This window comes from Ambystoma mexicanum, chromosome 3q (genome assembly GCF_040938575.1).
Source record: "Ambystoma mexicanum isolate Mex_15411 chromosome 3q, UKY_AmexF1_1, whole genome shotgun sequence".
NCBI classification, from domain to species: domain Eukaryota; kingdom Metazoa; phylum Chordata; class Amphibia; order Caudata; family Ambystomatidae; genus Ambystoma; species Ambystoma mexicanum.
Window position 1 is genome coordinate 1,207,429,809 of NC_090926.1, and position 23,508 is coordinate 1,207,453,316.

The window sequence follows — 23,508 nt, forward strand, 5'->3', positions numbered from 1 at the left end:
TGACACAGAGGGTCCGATCCTCGGTTCTTAAAGGTTTGGATGCGTAGACGTAAGCGCAACGTATTAAGAATCGATGGGCAGCGTCTCCTACGCACCTACGCCGCACAACACTGCGGCCTGGTCCTGCGAGGGTTTTGCCGCAGAAGTTCTGATCCTCGGTTCTTAAAGGTTTGGATGCGGTGACGTAGGCGCAACATATTACTATCTACGGGCAGCGTTTCCTGCGCACTAGCATTGCACGACACGACAGCCTTGTCCTGCAAGATCTGTTCTAGCGTCCGACTTTTCACTTTTTAGCATACACTTTATTCAAAAATATAATACCATATTAAATAACTTTCATTATTTGATATGGATTATGTATTCTATTACTCAACTTGGCTTAGACTGTAACTAACTCCCCTTCCCTTGTCATTTAGCCCTTGTTTGTTGTAAGTTTTGTCTGGTCTCCGAAGCTAGATGGAATATATGTTATGGCATTGGACAACACATGTATGAATTCCGTTATGAAATGGATACTAGAATGTTTTTAATATTAGGAATTAGTAGGTAAGCTATATCTATGTTTATTCTTTATCCTCCTTTAAGGTTATAGTTATTCGCACTAGATGATGGAGGATATTTAGTTGACATTCTGGAAGATACGTATTTATTTGTGTGTATGCAAATCTCAATCATTATTAATACAAAAAGCAATGAAACTTGATGCAGGGCTCATTTAAATGATTAGCCTTTTGCACTTGATACCAAAACGCCTACAGTTCCTTCAACTTGCCCAATTCACTCTTCTTAAAAATTGCATATGGCTTTTAACGTGTTTGTAACGAGATTTGATGTGGAGCTTGTTCTTATGATTAACGCCTTGCACTTTATATCGAGACGCCTACCGACTATTGTAAACTTCTATTTCCTAGATGTCGTACCAACCTAGGTTTTAAGTTAGGTTTTAATATATGCAGTAGTGATCTATGCACTCAGACTGTGTGTGATGAGTGGTGCATGAGCTGAGGGGCCTTGCAGAATGATATAAGGTATGTGGAACCAGGCGTGCTCCAGGCCCCAGGAATGACTGTCGGGGACTCGAGAGTGAAGGAACCCGAAGGAGTGCTCTCCTGCTTCCCTACTTAACCTGTAAGTAAGAAGAATAAAGAAGCGCTCCTTTTATACATACCTGGGACCAGTCTGGTGCCCGTTTGATCACTGACTCACTGTGACCCACATACATCAGTGTTGTATTATTATTTATATTGTGTACATTGAATTTATGTTTTGCGGCTTTAATGGAAAATTCCGAAATAAAGGAAAGACTTTACTAATGTTATACATTATGATTTCAAGAATAACAATGTTGGCAGCTAGTGCACGCATACATTTAGCAGTTATCAGAATATTGGGAATTGTCTGTTGGAATGATCAATATGTGTTGTTCAAGATGTTTTGAAAAATGTCGGTTGTTACTATTTCATGTGAGACATTGTTTGCTTTATATGGAGTTGTTCTTGTTTATTATACATTTAATAGTGTTTAAAAAAAAAAAAAAAGAATATTGGGTGTGCCTTTATAATAGGAAAAGTAAAACTGTAATGCAATGTTTGATGACGTGGCAACTGGTGGCAGTTGAAATTCTGCGCAGGTCGGGGCCGGCAGGCATGCATGTAGCAGCAGCAGGGCGGCGATCAGCTGTCCCAGTAAACAGCGAAACTGTCAGCGCCTGGAATGTCCTGTCCTAAAGTTCCCTTTCCCTGGCGCGCGCACGCAGGCGCCCGTCCAATAGGCGCGCGGCGTTCTCATGACGCGCTGCTCTGCCTCCTCCCCACGGGGTGACTAAGGCCAGGCCCACTGTGACGCGCCTAGTTCCTTCTCGCCCTATCTGTTCCGCCTACAGCCGGGCCATTATGACGTAACCGGGCCCGGTTCCTCTCCGAAGCCCCGCCCCGGCCGGCTGATTGTGACGCGCCTGGCTTCCCCGCGCCGCCCACAGTGACGTCGGCGCGGAAGCTCCGCCCCGGACTCTTATTGTGACGGGCGGACCCGGCGCTCTTGTGCTTAGTCATGGTGACTGTCAACAGCCGCAGCAGCCGCCAGCCATGGACGAGAGGGGAGAGCCGAGGAGGAAGCTGGGGGCGCCCCGGAGGTAAGTGCGCGGGTCTGGGAGTGGCACATGGAGCACACAACCCCGGGCACGGGAAATGCCGTGACCCCCTGCTGCACTGGGGGGAGGGGTTGGGCGTGTGTGCAACAGGTCCCGGGAAATCAACACCCGCTGCAGCTACTCCAGGCATTACCCCGACTCTAACAGATGGGTCCCTTCCCAGAAATGCCCGCAGGTGGCACAAGCACCCGCCACCTTTGTGTTCCCGGTGCAATCCCGTGCAGTGGCACGCAGATGGCATCCAAACCCCCCACCCCCCCACACCCCTCCCAAAAGCTGCATCCTTCATAGCATTTATCCACAGCCCCTCTCCAGGCATAACGTCCACCCACCCCTGCAGACGGGGCATGATCCGCTCCACGCAGCCTCAGATAACCTCATCTCACTCCCCCAGCTGCTCCCCCCACCAGAAGACCTGCCTTTGCACATATATAGGGTCCCAACGCCACCATCACACCCTGCATGCAAACCCCCACAGACGACTGCACCCGGGATTTAAGCCCTTCCCGCCAATAATGAGCATCGCACTCTGCACCCAGAGAGGGGATGCCGATCCATCAACCACCAACAGCCTCGCCCCCTGCACACACGCGCCCTTTATTGACGCATCACTCTGCTGTGTAATAATCCCATGCATGCATCACTCCCGAGTCCGCTGTGTACTAGAGATGCACCCCATACTGATAAGCGTTTCCTATCGGACTTACACCCCACACAGATATAGCTGCCATATGCCAGGTAACCCCCTACAGATCACGCTGCAACACACCGAACACGTGCACCCCTCCCAGACAACTGTTCTGTATCAGACATGCACACCACACATATCAATGTGCTGTATGCCAGCCCCCCCCCCCAGATCCTGCTCCTAGACACCGATACGTGCACCCCTCCTAGACAACTGTTGATTATCACACAGGCACTCATGCAGATCACTCTGCAAACCTACCCTACACAGAGCACTCTTCTGTAAGCCAACTGAACCACACGCCCCACCGATCATGCTGCTACACATGCACCCTACACTGACCGCCCTGCAGTATACTGTATGCGTGCACCCCCCCCCCCGAAATTCGCTGTTGCCTATCCTGCACAAGCGGGCCCACAGGAAATCCTGTCTGTTTTCACCATACACATTGCATGCCAGACATACACCATGCTACAGCAAACGACAGCCTTTGAATTGAGGGTGCTGCGTTGCTTCCCAAAGCTAAGTCTGTGCTCAATAAATACCCGGATAATTAAAGTCATCACAGCTGCCACATTTCCATGTTGAAAAGCACAGAAATGGGGCGGTCTACTAATATACTAATATTTGCTAAGTTTGTTAAGCGGTTTGTAAAGATGGGTCCTGGCCAAAGATGACTGACATCCTGGGGTGTACCAGTGACTCCTTTAATAAGTTCCTTGTACATTACTTCAGGTACATATAAGTTAAGGACAATATACACCAGCATCCTCTCTCAGGGGGTCTACATCACCAACTGACTCTCACAGATCACCACTCATACATCAACATTCTCTCAGGCTGCATTCTATGTCACTCACTCCAACATTCCATGCATTCTACTCAAGGGGAAGCTTAGTCGCTACATATCCCCCGCCCCCTTAATAATAACAAACACCTACCAGCAAAAGACACACACTCACAAACACACACCATCCAATGCACGTGCACCTCTTACCTCAAAACAGGAACACTCTATACACACACATACCCTAAGACCGTCCTCACCCTGTGGGACAATTACTTCGACAAACAATGTCTCTCCCCTTTCATACACACTAGAGAAGAGACACCATCAACAAAGATACCCTTCCAAACTCCTCAACATTATCAGGCATTCCAGCCCTTCTACAAGTTTTCTCATCTCACCAGAGGTCGAAGTGGGCAGGAGCGGTCGGGAGTGGTGCTCATATACTTTTTTTTTTTTTTATTTTAAAAAGAAACCGTTCTGGAATTGTTTAGTTTTAAAATAAAAGTGTAGGAAGAAGCTGAAGCTTGCACTTCAGTGCACTGCACATTCCCATAAATAGCAGGTCTTTCTATGGGGGGTTTGGATTGTGTTTGTGAGGGGGCGTAGTGATGGAGTTGTGAGGTATGGGGCAGACCAGCAGAGAACATAGCTCCACTACTTCTTTACGTACACTCCGACCACTGCATCTCACAGCACACATCACATCGTTCACCCGGCTCCCTCACAACCCTCTCCATACCACAACTCACTGGCTGCACACACCACATTGTCCATTCAAGCGGCTGGATATTCCGAATACCCGTACAGCCAACACCGCAACACTCAGTGTCACTATCCCACATGTGCCCGTGTTTGAAAAACACCTTCTACACACACCTCTTCAACTACAGGGAGCTCTTCATAACACCACTCACCGCATCATACAACTATTCATCACACCACAGGACATAAGTCGACAATTTCCTTCACTAACACTTCAACATGTCATACAATTTCAATAACTTTGCATTTCTACCAACAATGCGTTCTATTCCTAAACTTCCAAGTTCTCTACCATGAATAAAAGTCCCACCTGTAAAAGCAAAATCATTAGTGTGGAAAAATTTCACAAATCACGTTTCTGAGCTCCATTTAGTTCAAAACTAACCAATCCACACTGCCTATTTAATCTTTAAAGTCCATCTGTGGGAAACAAACTGTTAAACGTAACTTTTACTATTAACTCACAAATATCCACTTCACTACTGTGCATTCCTAATATAGGCCACGACTCCCAAACTCATCCAGTGCACAGCTGCACTCACCATCTCATCACATTCATCATAGAATATCTACAGGCCTCACATCACTACTACTATAACAACTAATAGCCCTTACCAAAACAAATAAACCAATTTGCCTTCTTTGCTGCCCCTCCTGTCAGCATCAACTTAAAACAAAAGTACCACTGGGGACGCGGCCCTCGTCCCACTGGTCTCTTGACCAGCCCATTTCCAATAACTCTGCCCGTACTCTTCTGTGAATGCCCAGCGTACTGCAGCTGTTCACCGGCGTTCGCTTCGTTTTCTTTATCTTCTGCATTGCCCAACACCCTAGCAGTGCCGCCCACGAGCAGCACCCACAATGAACAAAGGCTTCCTCTCCAGCTCGCCCCTTAAGCCTCACAGTACGGAATCAACAGCGCTGTGCTTTACTCCTGTAGTGCTTTCATTCCCATAACATGAAGGGGCCTCACCCCCACCCATGCACTAATTCTTCACAGCTCCTTTATCCAATGTCCCTTTTGCCTGCTGGCTGGCAGCTCGCCGGCACCTGGCCGTGCCACTGCCCTCTACATCCAGCGCTGGCCTTCTCTGCGCCTACTAGCAAACAGCGCTGCCCCTACCTAAGAGAGGATCTTCTTCTTTAGTTGGGGGGAGGGGTGACCGTGCATGTCCCTTCCTTTGTGCTGTCCCCCCCCAGCACACCCAGCATCCTCATCGCCATTGTTAAATGTTAAAGGTATTTGTACCGCGCACCGTCACCAACAGAATTGGTCCCCAGGCGCTCAGGCGGATCTGTAAACGATAAAGGTGGGATGGGTAAGTGAGGTGAAGAAGGGAGTAGGATAGTGAGGGGAGTGGTGTTCTGTTGGCAGCATCAACTTGTTGTACACCGGGTGCTGAGCTTTGGTGCGGGTATCGGATCGGAGTCAGTCCGCGTGTGCTGTTGTTTTTGCAGTGTTGTGAAGTGCGTGCGGCTTGTTGTGCGAGAGATGGTTGTGTGCTTTTTTTGAGTGAGATAAGTATGCAGAGTTTGAGCTTATATTGTTTAGTGGGTTACCTGACCTTTACCATGCTAATATTCACAGCTCTGTCCGAGTGCGGCACCTGTGGGCCTCCACATTCCCATCCTAACGCGGCGCAGGCCAACGCCCAGGGCTCCATCCAGGTGTGGTCGTGCCAGCACTCACACTCCCACCCAGACGCGGCGCAGGCCAGTGTCCAGAGACCCGTCCAGTTGTGGGCATGCCAACATTCACAACATCCAATCGATCCTATCTAGATGCGTCTGTCGGTCTGGGTATGTTTGTCCGGTACGTACCAGTGAGGGAGCCAATTGGGCTTTCGTGTGGGTCTGGGTATGTGGTCAGTATCTGCAGCCTTCCTTTGTGGCTATTTTCCATGATGTCTTATGCTCTGTCGAGTGGTTGTTTCTTTGGTTTGAGTGTTTGTCCAATTTGAGGGTGGCCGAGGTTAGCTTTATTTCCATCATTGTTTGATGTCTGTGGCATTCTAGTGCGTCTCCGTTGTGGTTATGCCTTGAAGAGTCATGATTTGAGGAGTTTCCTGAATGCTAGGTGGTTTGTTGTATTCCGTATATTCTTAGGTAGGTCATTCCAGGTTTTGGGTGCCTGGTGAGAGAAAGACGATCCTCCGAGTCTTTTTTTGTTGTAGGGTTTTGGTTCCAGGCGTATGTCGCTGCTTGATCTTAGTGTTCTTGTTGGTCGGTGTAGGCGTAGTTTGTCGCTTAGGAATTCTGCGCCTTGTTTGTGTATTGCTCTGTGCGTGATACACATGGCCTTGAACTTTATTCGCTGTTTCAGTGGTAGCCAGTGTAGTATTTTTAGCGCGGGTTTGATGTGTTCTCTTCTGGGTAGCTTGAGGAGGAGTCTGGCTGCTGTATTTTGTATGTGTTGCAGTTTTTTTAGAAGTCGTTCGGGTATTCCCAGGTATAGGCTATTGGCATAGTCCACTCTGGACATGATCAGAGAGATGATGGAAAGTGTTTTGTTGGCGAATGACAGGAGCGGTAAGCTCCTTTTTGCTGCTCGCAGGAGGAAGAAACATTTCTTGATTACCGAGTTTACTTGTGGCTCCAGATTGAGGTTGTTATCCATGAGGACCCCTAGGTTTTTTACAGTTGATGATGGTTCTGGTGTGCTGCCGAGCTCTCTTGGCCAGGGGATGTAGTTGATGTCTCCTCCCTTTTTTGAAACCATCATTATCTCTGTTTTTCCTGGGTTGATTTTGAGATGGTTGAGGTTCATCCAGTTGAATATGTCACAAAGGCAGCTCTCTAGTGTGGTGTTTTTCTTCTCGGGTGTCTTGTATGTTGAAGATTATTTGAGTATCGTCGGCGTAGTTGTAGCATGTGAGGCCGTGTTTTTTGATGAGTTTGATTAATAGGTACATGTAGATGTTGAATAGAAGCGGGGAGAAGGATGATCCTTGTGGTACTCCGCACGTGAAGACTCTGGGCTTGGATTTACAAGGTTTCATCCATATTATTTCTGTTCTGTTTGCTAGGAAGGATTTGATCCATAGTAGGGCAGTGTCTGTTATCCCTACTCCTTCTAATCTGTTTATGAGGATGGCATGGTTGTCAGTGTCGAAGGCTGCAGACAGATCAAGGAGAATCAATGTGGTGCTGTTCTCTGAGTCTGCGTTTGTTTTTAGGTCGTCCCATATTGAGAGGAGAGCCGATTCTGTTCCTCTCATAGGTCTGAAGCCAACTTGTGCCTGGTCTAGTAGGCAGTGCTCTTCTATGAATTCTTGGGTTATTTGGTAGACGTACGTTTGGCTATGTTGGGTATGTTAGAGATGGGTCTGCAGTTAAGCCTTCTACGTTTCCTGTTGTGTCTTTGAGTAGTGGTTTGATGTAAGCCGATGTGAAGGCCTGCGGTACTTTACCTGTTGAGATTGAGAGGTTGAGGAGGTTCCTGTGGTATTCCATGGGGGTTCCTTGTTTGAGAATCGTTTTGTATATGTCCGTGGGACAAGTCTTCTGGAGAGCCCGATTTGTTGCTTTGGTTTACCAGTTTGACGAAAGCCTCAGCTGATATTTCTGGGAAGTTTCGTAGCTTGTTTGCGTGTTCCTCGTCTGCGTTGGTGGGGTTTGAGCTGTGAACGCTTGGTCTGTTTTGTATGGTGTGTTGGATGGAGGTTATTTTGTTTTTGAAGTGGTCTCCGAGGTCCTCGCAAAGTTTCGTCGATGGAATTGGCGTGTTGTAGGCCGGTGGGTTTTTTATTTCGTTTATGATTTTGAATAGGTCTTTTTGAGCGTTTGGTGCTCTGAAGATTCGGTTCTCGTAGTATTTCCTATTTGCTTTTTGTATTTCTTTTTTATATGCGTGGATCTGTTGTAGGTATTTCAATTTTGTTTGCGGTGGTGTTGTTGTTCCTCCATTCAGATTCTAGTTTTCGGTTTTTCCTTTTCATGGCGTTGAGTAGTGGGGTGAACCATTTTGCTGTAGTTTTCTTGTGTGATGGGGTGAAGGGCTTTTCTTTGGCGATGTCGTCAAGGGTTGTTGCGATCCAGGTATGAAGTAGGGCAACTTTTTTGTCTAGGTCTGCTTCTTCCATTGTTGATGCTTGTGGTTTTCCGAGTTCTAGGAGCTCGGTTAGATTGGAGTTTTTTATGGTTCTCCAATTTCTTTTCATCATGATGGGTTGCTTTTCTTGTTGCTTTTTTTGTCGGAGTGGCTGTTGTGATTATGAACGGAATAATGAGGTGGTCGCTCCAAAGTATTTGAATCGGGGGTGCCGCGGTGATGAGATCCTTGTTGGCGAAGATTGCGTCAAGTGTGTGCCTTGCTGAGTGGGTTGCTCCCTTGACTAGTTGTTGTAGGTTCATGGCTGCTAGTTGGGCGGTTAAGGATTTTTGTGTGGTTGTGGTTTCTTCGTCGAACCAGATGTTGAAATCTCAGAGGATGATCAGGTGATTGCAGTTGATGACTAGGGTAGTGATTGCTTCCGTAAAATCGTCTACGAAAGTCGCATCGTAGGCTGGCGGTCTGTATATCAGTACAAATTTCAGGTTGGTTTTGGGGTTTACTGAAAGTCGTAGTATTAAGGATTCGCATTTATCGATGTTAAGTGGATCTTCCATTTTGATGGCCAGTTGTTTCTTGTGGATGATCGCTAGCCCCCCCCCACTCTTTTGGATTTTCTGTTTGTTTGGATGCATTTGAAGCCTTCAGGCAGGCAGTTGTTGAGGGTGATCTTGTAGTTATCGTCTAGCCATGTTTCGGTTACAAATAGGATGTCGATCCCTCCTTCTGACAGGAGGTCGTATATTTCCGTTGAGTGTTTGGCCATTGATCTTGCGTTTATTAGATTACAGTGGATTCTCTGGGTGAGGTTTTGTTTTGGCGTTATTTGTTGTTCGGGTTTGTAATTGTCTGTTCGTGGAGTTTTCCGCATTGATGTCGGTAGGATGAAGAACGGCGACAGCTGCTTCTTCATTGAAGCGGTCTAGTAAGTTGATAACAGTGCTGATTAGTCTTGGTGTTTCTGCTGTGATGCTACTCGGATGAAGATCAGTGGTGGTTTCTTCATTGGGTCGGTTGTTCGGTCGGGGGTGGCTTTGCTGGTTGTTGGTACTTCGCTGTATTGTGCGGGATGTAGTGGAAGTCGATGTTAGCCCTCTGTTCTTGTAATGCAAGGATTAATGGGGTCGGAGCCCTCCCACTCTCTTGTTGAGCAACCCCCTCTTTTTCCTGCATGTATCAGGTCATTGTTTGCATGTTTCGAGGTTTCTGTGTTGGTGTGTCGGTGTACCGTGGTTGTTGCGAGGTAAGGTGTGAGGTATAAGGATTTTTCTCTTGTGGATTTTATTTCGGTTGTGGCTGTTTTAGGCGTGTTTTCTTCCAGTGGGGCTGTTTCTTGTGGGTTCCGTCAGTGTTGTGTGATCGCGTCTCTTGTTGCATGGTCTTGTTCTCTTTCTCAGCGTCCTTTTCTGCTACGGGCCATTTTCCAGTTTAGGTGCAGGCGTGGTATGGTAGTTGGTCCTTTGTGCTGTGTGTTTGCAGTGACCTCGGTTTTCCTTCTCTGGATACGCTGGGGTGTTCTCTGGATCAGTGTTGTTTTCTGTCGGAGGGTAGGGTATGTTTCCTAAGGGCGCACTGTCGGTGGGGGATTCCGGGATTGGTAGAGTATTGAACCAAGCGCAGTTAGATTATTTGAGAGATCTGTATATTGGGTGTGGGTCCTATCGGTGCAATCTAAACATCGCACAGTGCAGTTCGGAGACCAGGCCCCTGCTAAGTTTGAGAGATCTGCACAGTGGGAGAGACGTCCTCCAGCGCAATCTAAGCGCCACCCAGTGCAGTTTGGAGACGGAGCCCCTGTTAAACTCAAGACCTGCGCAGTGGGGGAGAGGCCTGTCAGTGCAATCTAAACATCCTACACTGCAGTTTGGGGAGAGAGCCCCTGCTAAGTTTGAGAGACCTGTATAGTGGGAGAGAGGCCTATTAGTGCACTGTGGGGTCACACAATGCAATTTGGGAGCAGAGGCCCTGCTAATAATGCTGTTTGCGGCAGTTGGCGGTGATTACATTGATCGACATTGGTTTTGCCTAGTGGTCCGGTATCTGGGGTAGAGTTGTACCTCTCCCCAAGCCACCCTACCTTGCGGGTCCTTGTAGCTGCTAGTTGACGGCTGGCCACTGGCTTCCCCTGTGGACACCTGCTAACACTTCCCGGAGCCGTTTCTGTTGGAGCCGCCCTTGGCCTCGGGGCCCTTAGCCGAGGGCAGCACGGGCAGAGTGCTGTAAAGATGAGTCCTGGCCAAAGATGACTGACATCCTGGGATGTACCAGTGACTCCTTTAATAGGTTCCTTACATAAGGTCAGGTACATATAAGTTAAGGACAACATGTACCGGAATCCTCTCTCAGGGGGTCTACATCTCCAACTGACTCTCACAGATCACCACTCATACATCAACATTCTCTCTGGCTGCATTCTATGTTACTCACTCCACATTCCATGCATTCTACTCTGGGTCGAGGGGAAGCTTAGTCACTACACGGTTCCATCTGCAAAGTATGACTTACCATCCTGCATGTCAATTCATTATGCACTGGTGGACAAGATGGATGAATGCACCCTTGGCCTGTGGACCCGACAAACGGGAGACACCCAGGGCTGTCCCAAGATGCAGTGAGGCCCCCTGACATTTTGCACTGGGCCAGCGTTGGCGCCTCCGCAAACAGGAGACTCGAGAAATCTCCCCTTGAGTTTGTGTGGAGGAGCCCATATGTGGTTTATTATTATAACTGCAAATCAACTACAGCAAAGTTAAATTTCTCTAATGAAGAAAGGTTTATGCCAGACTAACTTTTGTACCATATGCCTAAATATATATAGGATGGCATGTGGTGCGTGATGCCAGCATTAAGGAGCACCCTACCCCTGTGTGCGCATTAAACACACATCATACACAGTGACAGATGGATGATGTACATGAGGCTGGTACATTTCTGAACTTAAGAGGCTTAAATGTGTGCACCGATTATGCAGGATCAACATAGCCCAGTGAGGGAGCCCAAACCAAAGAAGGGTTGCTTGAGGGGGGGTTCTCACCCCCAAGAAAATGTTTGAAACATTGGGTTAAAATTGTGCATTTTACTGCACTTTCTTTGCAAAATTGTCTAGAAAGCCCTACAGTTTGCAATTGGTTTTGTATGGAAGCACATGGCAAATCCCAATAGTTGCAAATCACCAAGTATGCACAGGAACATGTTCAAATACATTCCATGCCGCCTTTCCACACAGCAGACGCTAGTATAAAAATATATTCATGCTGGTTGTTCTCATGTATGTTCATGCAGGCTGCATCAATATCTGCCACTCCCAGCCAGTAAAAAATGGCATGCCACAGAAAGTATGTTCAGTCTAAGCAATGTGAACACACTGACTGACAGGAGAGGAGTCCTCTCTTTTCATTCAGCATGTCTACGTTGTCAGATGAATAACAGAAGGCAGCAGAGCTCACTTCTGAGCCCTGCAGTCTCCTGTTATTTTGCCATTTGTTGCAGAGCCACGGCTTCGCAACAAACAGCAGAATCATTGCCGGGGCAGAGAGCAGACAGCACAGTCCTGCGTGTGAATAAAGGACACAGGTGGACTGTGCTGTCTTCTACTTAGGAGAGGGTTCCGCGAGGCCCCCCACAAGCGCGAGGCCTGGGGCAGTTTGCCCCTCCTGCCCCCCCCCTCTCTCATGACGGCCCTGGCGACACCCAAGGCATCGCCTTCCCCACAACTGATACCAACCAGAAACTGACCTTTCCAGTTCCCACCCTAACCAAAACACCTCCTTCCAGAACACCAAAGGACTCCATGCCACTCACCCAGAAACACAATCTTAAATGTTAGTTATCTTATACCGCGTGCCTAGAAACACCTGTGTACGGGAGCATTATAAAGGGCACATCATATCATTGGAAAGCACAACGTTCACAATTTTGCTGGATTTTTGGTGCTTATGGCGAGTTTTTCGCCTGAGGGTGGGTTATCCTCTGGGAAGGATTCCCATGGCAAGTTGGGGTAGTTGTACTACATGCCCTCTTTGACTCGTGGGTAGTCTGGCTTTGCAGTAGTAGAGTACACACCCTCCACCTTTGCACAGTGCTACAGTCGTGGCGGGGGGAGAGGGTAGGCTGCAACTAAGGACACTCTTGTATGGTGCTGGTCTCAGAGCCGTGCTTCTTGGAATCAGTACCCTGGGCCAGGCTTCCTGGAATCTCTAGAGGCGAGATGTGGTATGCTGGGGTTCTTGTGTCCTGCGGGGGTCCAGTGACATGGAAAGGACGTCAGAGTGTACCGCCGTTCCCTTTCATCAGCTGGCTCCCTCCTCTTGAACAGCCTCCCCTTTCTCTCCATCTCGTGCCGGATCTCATCAAGTTCTGCAAGCACCTCAAGACTTTCCTCTTCTCCTTCTCGTGCTAAACCCCACAGTAGCTGTGATTGGTGGCCTGGGCCGTTGTGTCCTTCTGGGTCCCGGCTTTCTGTCCAATCGCCAGCAGCATCCGCCCTCCCCCTGCACTTGCCTTCGGACACCACTGGCCCATGTTGTGTCACAGGCCTTCACTTATTGTATTGGCTGGTAACCCCTCTTTCATCAAGTGCGGTCACTGTCTGGCACTTACCTGTTGCCTTTGAAACTGGCTCTCTGGCACTTCCCCCTCTGTGGAACCTCTAGCACTTACCCACTTCCCCTGTCCCTTTTCTCTACTGGTCTCTTGGCACTTATGCACCCGGCCACCCTCTGTGCCCGGGGCCCAGGTACCTGCTCACCCTGCCACCCCTTGCACTGGGGACTGTATCTGTACCCATACAGTCCCCCACCAAGCCCCAATTTTCTTCTTTTTCTGCACTTATCAGACTTACCCAGTCTGCTGCCGTAAACACAGCACTTGCCACTTGCTGGCCGCACTACCACTGTTCATTGCCTCTATTCTCTATTTTTATTTATCTGTTCTCCTCTACTCTACACTTTCCACTCTCTCCCTTTCATGCACTTTTTCCCTTTCCCATGCACTTGCACGTTCTCAATGTCACTGGGCCGAGTATGATTGTTTGTTTTGTTCTCCCTTGCCATGTCGCGCTCTGAAACGCTCGTGTAAGAGCGCGATACAAAATATGATATATTTTCATATCATATCACTTGCTTGCTCCGAATGTTCACAAAGCTAAGTAGGGCAGCCTTTGTATTTTGCTAATCACTGTTATATGCCATTGTCTTGCGGTTTCCTTGTCCCTTTGCCCTGTGGGTTCTTTGAAACACAATTACTTGATGTATAAGCAGCTTACAAATGCCCAGTAAAATGAATAAACCCCTCTAGTAGAGATTTCCTGAATACCGGATGTAGGAGGGAACCCCAACAGATGGATGTCGGGTAGAAGAGGCAGCTGGGACAAATGATGCAAGAATATTGGACTAAACCTCAGCCAGATTACGGAAGGCTGTCATTCTTTCCAACAGCGGTTATATCTGCCATATGCGACAATTCGTCCTTCCGATTAGGGGAAGAGGAACTTACAGAATGATGCACAATTTCCCATTTCTTAAAAAAAGCTGATGGTACACTACTCGGAATTGCTGAGCCCAACGTCGGACCGAGAGCACCCGCCCTCGACATCCACAAAGGGCCCAAAATAAGAGAGCTCTTGAATCAAAATCTCTCCAAATATTGGCCACCAGGTGTCCAGCTGCTTCCCTCGTGTCATGGAACTGGCTAAAGGGGCCCACTGCCCCCTGAACCAACCCTTCGGAGCCGGGAGAACCTCCACCAGCTCCTGGCTGACTTTGCACATTAAAGGCAGGAAATTATGGCATTATTTTCTCTGGCTACTTCACCACAATCAAAACCATTCCACATCCAGGTCTGAGTGCAGGATGCTTGGGCCACACCAGGTAGACCATCTCTGGTTGTAAATGGCTGTTCCTCAAACAGCTTCCTGAATCCTAGGAGAAGGAAACGCCAAGCCCGCCTGAGATAGCATAAGTTGTCTGCTTGTGAAATGTCCACTTCCCCTAGAGTGATCTGTTGGACCTGTCCCCTCCCTGCCTCTTGAGACGGGTCTGGGCCTCTGTGTTGTCTTGAATCAGCGCTGCTTTGGTTTCGATCGATGTGCATAAGGCCACTAGGCTTCTGATATTTCTTGATGGCTCCTTCCTGACCTCATCAGTCATACTCCAAATCGCTCCTCTGCGGTAGTGTGGACCCAAGCACTCCTGGTTACCCCATGACCCATCTCCTATGGTTTCTATAACCTGCGGATCGCAGAAGCAACATATACCCCTTCTTTGACATCCTCGCTGCACCCCCACTAAGAATCCCAGACGAGAACAGGCCTATTAGCAAGACCTCTGAGTTAATGATGACTCGCTATCCAATGACCACGTGGTTGGGAATTGGGACTAAGATACTAGGTGGTCTGTGGCACCTCAGAAACCCAGGATGTTTTGTAAGCCTGGTATCTCAGCCACTTCTATTCAGGAGCCTGTTGCAGTAAGGATAGGGGAGGGCTAAGCTTGGCGCCGACCCTCCACAAGAAACTCGCCCCCATGCGCTGTGCAGAGCCGAGCCCCAATGGAAGGGCAATGTTGAGTATATTGCAGATGTCAGCCTTGAAGCTGGGATTGCACCACAGACCCTTTTCAGATCTTCAGTTCAAAGCTCTCCCAGCTGATCTGGTCTGCCAACCTAACGTGAATTTCCTGTTGATCAACAGACCCTTCTTGGACCAGAAATCAGCATTTTATTTATTTTTGCGTTTATTTCGGTGCACAAACCCCAGAGGCATCTAGGCGCCAGTTACAGAAAGTGCATAGTACATTTACAGTAGTGCAAGAAATGCCCATATTGGTTGCAGACAAAAATAGGTGTGTGAATGCCGACTGGCAAAGCCTCAGCTCATGGTACGGGGGGTCTACATCAGGCGTCCAGACAAGCAAATAAGACTAAAAAGGTGTGTGCATGCAGACTGGCAAAGCCTCAGCTCATGGTACGGGGGTCTACATCAGGCATGCAGACAGGCAAATAAGACTACATAGGTGTGTGAATGCAGACTGGCAAAGCCTCAGCTCATGGTACGGGGGGTCTACATCAGGCGTGCAGACAGGCAAATAAGACTACATAGGTGTGTGAATGCAGACTGGCAAAGCCTCAGCTCATGGTACGGGGGGTCTACATCAGGCGTCCAGACAAGCAAATAAGACTAAAAAGGTGTGTGAATGCAGACTGGCAAAGCCTCAGCTCATGGTATGGGGGGTCTACATCAGGCGTCCAGACAAGCAAATAAGACTAAAAGGTGTGTGAATGCAGACTGGCAAAGCCTCAGCTCATGGTATGGGGGCCTACATCAGGCGTGCAGACAAGCAAATAAGACTAAATAGGTGTGTGAATGCAGACTGGCAAAGCCTCAGCTCATGGTATGGGGGGTCTACATCAGGCGTCCAGACAAGCAAATAAGACTAAAAGGTGTGTGAATGCAGACTGGCAAAGCCTCAGCTCATGGTACGGGGGGTCTACATCAGGCGTCCAGACAAGCAAATAAGACTAAATAGGTGTGTGAATGAAAAACAGGCTGAAAGATGAAAAGCCCAGAGGAACAGAGGCAAAAATAGCGTTAGAAGTGGGCTTAGTGGATGGTTGGAAAATGTGGGTTAGAGATACAGCAGGGGTGGATCAGATGAGGCGGGGCTCATCTTACCTGCTGGGATGATTTGCAAGGCTGGGGACCATGGCAAGAAAATGCAAAGTGCGCTCAGGTGCAGATGGGCATCGTTAAGGGCCTTAGCACCAGGCCTTGATGCCGTGCCAGCGTTGTCTGCCTTCTCTGCAGATGCATTGGTTGAAGAGTGCAGCGCAGCGCGCCCAGTAGGGGCTCTTCATAGTGAGCCAATCGGGGGGGGGGGGTGGGGGAGGGTCTCCAGGCTGGGAACTACGGCGGCCAACTTCGTGTAGAGTCAAGGCACTTTGGTTGTCGAGAACGTCCCAAGTTGAACAGGGCTACTGTGGCACAGGGGGGCACCTTCCGATAATAGTGGTGCATCTCTGTACCAACATCTTTGGGGCGTTTGTGTGAAGAAGGCAATCCCGTAACAAGTAATCAAAGTTAGAGTACATCCTTCATAAACACCCTTATAGGCCCCCGGGAGGATCCGTGAGCTGGAAGAGTACCTCTTCCGCTGGGAGTACTTAAATCGGATCCAGCAACACCACACTTCTGATGACCTGGGAATGATCTTTAAAGTGCCCTCATTAAGAAAAACTGGCTAAATTGATTAGGTAATAATGTCCCCATACCGAATGTCCCCATACATGTCGGCTGGAAAAGCCATTGGCGACATTATATATGGCAACATTATGTATGGGGACGGGTTGCGGGGATGTTTCCGACTCCCCTTGTAAAAAAAGAAGAAAATTACAAATAAAAAAATCAGGGTTGCGTGGGTGTCCCCCCGCATGTTCAATGTAATGGTGTCTCCGCAAAAGCAGGCATCTTTTTTGCGGGGCAATGCAAAAAAGAAGGGGTACCTGTTTTAACATCCCTAGTTCTACAGGTCAATCTGACAGAAATACCGAAGGGTTTGAACTAGTAGACCAATTCAAGGATGACGGAGTACACAAGTAGTTTGAGCTCGGTTTACAGTTCCCAAGCTTGTTTTATTTTATTCAAGCAAATATGCTTGATCTAAAAACATATTAAACAGTTCTTATAACTCTATGGCCCATACTCTTTTTCATTCGTTCACATTCATACTTTCCTCATCAGTCTCTCATTCCACACTTCATTCTTTGAAAAAATGGTCTGTATATAAAAAAGTTAAACATCTGTTATCTCTTGATGTGATTACAATTCATTGTAAAACATCCCAACCAATTTGGGGTATCACAAAAGTCTGTGTTCTGTTATTCCCACATCTCTCACGTCGACACGTGTTTCAGTTGCTCTCTGCGAGCATCACCATTAATACTCTCTGTACGGCAACCTTCTTCAGGACAAAACAACCCATTTTCAGGCACGTATATTGACATGGGCCACACCATCTATAAAAATACATAACACTGCATGAGTATTGTGTATCCCCGTCACTCCTTTTCAAGTTATTTGATTGCATATTGATATGATATGCTCTATAATTTATAGAACAACCAACTCACCTCCTATCCAGTGGGGTCAGGAGGGGCAGTTGGAATCTGGAGGATAATTGTCCTCTGATCTAAGGGGTTAAAGATTGTATCCATTACCTTATATTGTCCCCATTTCGCCTGATCGCAAAAAAGCCAACATTATTTTTGTAACTTTACAGATCATGATGGGTACCCATCGGTAGATGGGACCCAGGTTAAAAAGGAGCTAAATCACTTACTCAAGATAGCAACAGCCACAGGTTCCAATGTGGGTTCGTGGTAGACATATTATTCGGTAGACGAACTGTGTGTAAGGAAGGCTTATAATTCCAAAGCTTCCCTTCTTTCATCACCTTCCTTCTGGTTCTTATAGTGGTTGGTACATGAGTCTGTAGAAAATATACAAAAACCTGGTTGATTATGAGTTCCACCTAACTTGATATTCAGTATGGAGATGTATTGGTTCATAGTTGTGCATTTTTTCCTTTTTAGTTTTGATGGTCAAAAAATATATGGGTATCTTACTTCCTATTTGGGTGTTTTCCCCTTTCTTTTATTGTCTAAAGTTGGTGCTGGTGCGCCTGTTTAAAAACATTGCAGCACACGAGCCTCTGCTAATTTGTCATGATGCCTACCTCCAAGGAGCCAGGTCCGACCCAGCAACCCCAGAGGCAGGCATCATTCCCCCCAGGGAAGTGCCAGCGGGCCCAAGCTGGGGCCCTTTGGACACAGTCCTGGCGCCTTAGGCGCCAGGCTCATGTTGGACCCCAGTCCTGGCACCTTAGGCGCCAGGCTCATAAAGCTGGACATGTGTTCAAGTGTTTTAATGTGCACTTACCTGATGCAGACCATGCTGCCACATCCAGGCCCTCTTGAGGCCTGAATGGAACTACTTTACCTGTGGGACTACTTTCCACCTGGGTGTGGTCGGGGAAGGATACATACCTGATCGGTGGAAGGATACATACCTGGAACTTCCAAAGCTATTTAAACCACACCCGATCAGCAACTCACGCTTCGCGTTGTTCTGCTCCTCGCAGCTGGACGCTTGCCATGTCAGCACCTGCATCTGGACTTCAGCCACGCCTGTCAGCATCCTGGGTCGCCTGCAAGGGGAGATAAGAGAGAATTGGTGAGAAAGAAGACCTTACCTGCTAAAGCTGCATCACGGAGACATCACACCGACGACCCTGAAAGGGAAGACATTTTAAAAGCATTTCGCTTCGATCGCTGCAGCGCTGCATTTCACTCACCTTTCCTGGGCGCCCCCATCTTCAGCAGCGATCATCCGGATCCGCACCCACTTCTCAGAGCCTAGAGAGAAAAAGACAAGAACACAAGGTGAGAGAAGGAAGGGAATAGGAAAGGCTCAGTTTCCTTCTAAGACTTACTTGTTGGGTCATTCCCATTTCATTTCGGGTCCTGCCGCTTCCTGGCATTCCGGACCCCGGCTCCTATGGGGGAAAAAGACAAAGACATTGAATGAGCGAATGCAAAGACATTACCTGAACGCTCATCCAGAACTTACCTGTCTTTTACTGGAACTGCACGTTTCACTTCGGGTCGGCGCCATATCTCCGGCATTCCGAACCCCAGCCCCTAAGGGGAAAAAGACATAAGCATTAGCGCTTGCTGCAAAAAGACAATGAACATTATTATTAAGCTTGAACTTTTGAACTTGCAACAGAACTCTTACAACGCCTCACCTGAATAGTCAAGCTTATTTTGAACTCCCATCAAACCTCAATCCAGTGAAGTAACTGGGTTTCAACGCGCCCCTGCATCAGAAGCAGGATGGAGAACTCATCCTTCCAGACCCTAAGGTGAGACTTTACGGGGAATCGTGGAAGGGTATCGTGGAGGGTTGGAAGGGAGTGGGAGGCTTGAGCATTATTCCGTCAGTAGGTAATACTCCCTTTTCACGCACAGGGGAATATTCCTGCGAGCCAGGAAAGCCAGAGTAGAGGGGCCCTTCCTGTCCATCTTCAGAGTCCTGTGCTTCACCAATGAAGAAGCATCAGCACTCGAAGCCAGACCTGCGCCTCTGTGGGAATCAGGTGAGCGTGACATAATTAGTTTGGGTGCACACCAAATAATGCTTTTTGTGACAAACAGAAGTCTCTTCTGTTTAGATCACAAGCGTGAATCATTTTGCAAAGACACGCATTTATACCCTTATTTGTTGATTAAGGAACCAATGCCTCCCGTTTTTGTTTATAGCGGTGACACCATCTCGTGTCCCAAAGAGCCTTGATTTATACTTTCACTCTATTGGAGTGTCATTTTTTTAGCAGCTAACTTACCTGATTATCGCCGTCTCCGATTTATCTTTCCTGCCTACACCACAGCAACGCGCAATGCAGCCGGCGGGGTCACGGGATAACGTCAACGCGAATCCTCGTGTTAATGCTCATAGAAAGCGGACTATAAAGTATTTGCGAGCGCAGGGGGCCTCTGCTTCTGTTTGTCACAAAAAGCATTATTTGGTGTGCACCCAAACTAATTAGCAGCGGCTCGTGTGCTGCAATGTTTTTAAACGGGCGCACCAGCACCAACTTTAGACAATAAAAGAAAGGGGAAAACACCCAAATAGGAAGTAAGATACCCATATATTTTTTGACCATCAAAACTAAAAAGGAAAAAATGCACAACTATGAACCAATACATCTCCATACTGAATAATATCAAGTTAGGTGGAACTCATATAATCAACCAAGTTGTTTGTATATTTTCTACAGACTCATGTACCAACCACTATATGAACCAGAAGGAAGGTGATGAAAGAAGGGAAGCTTTGGAATTATAAGCCTTCCTTACACACAGTTCGTCTACCGAATAATATGTCTACCACGAACCCACATTGGAACCTGTGGCTGTTGCTATCTTGAGTAAGTGATTTAGCTCCTTTTTAACCCGGGTCCCATCTACCGATGGGTACCCATCATGATCTGTAAAGTTACAAAAATAATGTTGGCTTTTGCGATCAAGCGAAATGGGGACAATATAAGGTAATGGATACAATCTTTAACCCCTTAGATCAGAGAACAATTATCCTCCAGATTCCAACTGCCCCCCTGACCCCAGTGGATAGGAGGTGAGTTGGTGGTGGTTCTATAAATTATAGAGCATATCATATCAATATGCAATCAAATAACTTGAAAAGGAGTGACGGGGATACACAATACTCATGCAGTGTTTTATGTATTTTTATAGATGGTGTGGCCCATGTCAATATATGTGCCTGAAAAATGGGTTGTTTTTTCCTGAAGAAGGTTGCCGTACAGAGAGTATTAATGGTGATGCTCGCAGAGAGCAACTGAAACACGTGTCGACGTGAGAGATGTGGGAATAACAGAACACAGACTTTTGTGATACCCCAAATTGGTTGGGATGTTTTACAATGAATTGTAATCACATCAAGAGATAACAGATGTTTAACTTTTTTATATACAGACCATTTTTTCAAAGAATGAAGTGTGGAATGAGAGACTGATGAGGAAAGTATGAATGTGAACGAATGAAAAAGAGTATGGGCCATAGTTATAAGAACTGTTTAATAAGTTTTTAGATCAAGCGTATTTGCTTGAATAAAATAAAACAAGCTTGGGAACTGTAAACCGAGCTCAAACTACTTGTGTACTCTGTCATCCTTGTATTGGTCTACTAGTTCAAACCCTTCGGTATTTCCATCTTTTTTGCGGGGACATTCCATGAAACCATGAATACCCAGACCAACCGGTGCCATGCAGCTATTCGGCTTCTGCATTTGCACTAGCCACTGGCAAGTAATATTTGACTTTTGGCGAGTATGAAATTGTGCTCATGTGGGAACTGAAGGGCTGAACGACCTTTTGTGCCGTGCAACTTGACGTTTTCCAGACATTGCCTGTCTTCGCATCTTGTGTGTAAGTTAGATTTGTGGCATCCTATACGGTGTGTCTTCGTTCCCCACGTGCAGTTCCTGTTCACCGGGAAGATGCCTTGGGCCCAGTGGCTCCTGTTTATTGTTCGCTTGTTAGGCGCTTATACAGCAAGTAAATTCTGTTTCAAAGCGCTCACAGGGCAACATGGAGGGGACACGACGGTGAGAAACATTCCGGCTGGTCAAGCCTTTTATTTCAATCTCTGCGCGGAGTCTCTGATCATTCCTCCTGTGGGCATTCCTGTACTCTGGTTTGACTCTCCATTCAGACCCAGTGGCGAGCACTGAAACATTGCAAGCGCTAGTAAGGGCACTCTCGTCTTGCTCTTTCGGGCTGTGCAGCGTAGAGATAGCTTGCGGTCAATGACGTGTACAGCGGTCCGTTGCTTCCTTAAGTTTGCACCATATAAAATTGTCACATGAAAGTACATGTGACTACAAAGCATGAGAGTTGAAGTCTGTGTACAGTTGTGCACGTTTGGAATGAGGACCGGGGCCCTCGTGTATGTTATGTTTAAGGTTCTCATACCTTAACCGGGAACTGTCACCACCTATGTGGTCTCTTGGCGCTCTGGAAGATCTGTTAAGTAAAAGAAGAGGGGGTAAGTTAGTAGGATTGAGCGGGAGAAAAGAGCAAGAGAGCGGTGATGTGCTGTTGGCAGCTTCAGTTCGGTGTACACTGTTCGCTGAGCGTAGATGTGTTTTCGGTTGTCCGGTGCTGTTGTGCGAGGCTATGTCTGTTTCGTTGTGGTGTGGTGCAGTATGCTGTGCTGCAGAGATATGGTTGGTTTTAGTTCGAGTGGTGTATTCACAGGGATGGGTTTCTCTTTTTAGTAGGGTTGGTTAGTGGTGTTACCCTATCCTACCCCCCCCTGTTTTGATGGACTGTGGCCCGTGCCCCCCCCCCGTTGTATATTCTGGTGTGCTGCACTTATCACACCTATGTTGTGCAGAAGAGGGGGTCCGCAGTGGGCTATTCAGTGGCAGTACCCTTTCCACCCCCGGTATTGGTGCAAGTGCTGCCAATATCCCTTTCCCCCCACCCCCCTTAGCATCCAGCAACCACCACCCCTGCTGAGTCCTCCCCGGGGGGGGGGGCTTGGGGAGTGCTATCAGTTACGGGATCGGGACACCTATCGAGCTCTCCTTTTTTCATCTAAGGCTCTGTCAGTGGTCCAAAGTGGGAGACCTCTCTCTTCCGCTGTTTCCTGTATAGGGAAGGATACAACTACGTTTCCCTCCCATTAAGACAGCTCCCTTCTCGGTGTGGCTTACCCCCCACCCGTCTTATGGGGCAAACTCCTGAATGTGGGACTCGGCTGTAAATGCTGAAACACTCGGATTTCAGACACAGCAGTAAATGGTAAAAAACAAAAAAACAAAAACTAATTTTTTCATCGGTAATTCTTTTCAACGCAAGGCCTATAGGTGTTGGCACCCCCTCGTAGGCTGGTTTTACTATCTCTGCTTCACGGGAACTCGCAAAGTGAGTGCTGCTCACTAGTAACAGCTGCCTTTTTCCTTGAGTGATGGGGTTGCTGTGGCGGAGGAGCGAAGTGTATCTGTTCTACGTCACCGCGTGTGCTCACAGAAAATGAGGGCCAGCACAAGGCCGGCCCCATGGACCACATCGCTGCTTTGTTTTGCCTGTACGGTCGTGCTGTGTCGAGGAATCCCAAGCCTGTTGAGTATTTGGTTGTCCAGTAACCTGTCGCCGTCACTGCACGTCGGCACAGCCATGTTTGGGAGTGTAAGGCTTGCCGGGTGGGGCCATGCCAGTACCGCAATGTTTAGGGGTGTGCGGGGCCTGCTCTGTAGATCCGTGCTGGGGAGGAGAAGGGGCTGTTGTAGGGTGACGGGGGGTGGTAAGAGGCCATCCCGTTCCGTCATAGTTGCAAGGCGCTTGCAAATTGTGGCAGGCTAGAACACGCGGGTGGTCAACGTCTCTGTGCTGTCCAGGAATTTAAGAACAAATATGTTGCCCCCATTTGAAGCTAACATGTTCAGATGTTTCTCCGTTTATAAAGTGTGTTAATAGAAAATGAAGAAA

The 23,508-nt window shown here is 47.8% G+C and overlaps 1 protein-coding gene across 1 annotated transcript in view; it reads left to right on the forward strand.

Moving 5' to 3' along the window:
• The first annotated feature begins 1,837 nt into the window (after positions 1 to 1,837).
• KEAP1 (kelch like ECH associated protein 1) overlaps positions 1,838 to 23,508 on the forward strand; it is a 240,151-nt gene continuing 218,480 nt past the window's right edge. Inside the window, exon 1 of the mRNA XM_069604078.1 lies at positions 1,838 to 2,134. The gene's annotated coding sequence lies outside the window, so the exon portion shown is untranslated. The remainder of the gene's footprint in view (positions 2,135 to 23,508) is intronic.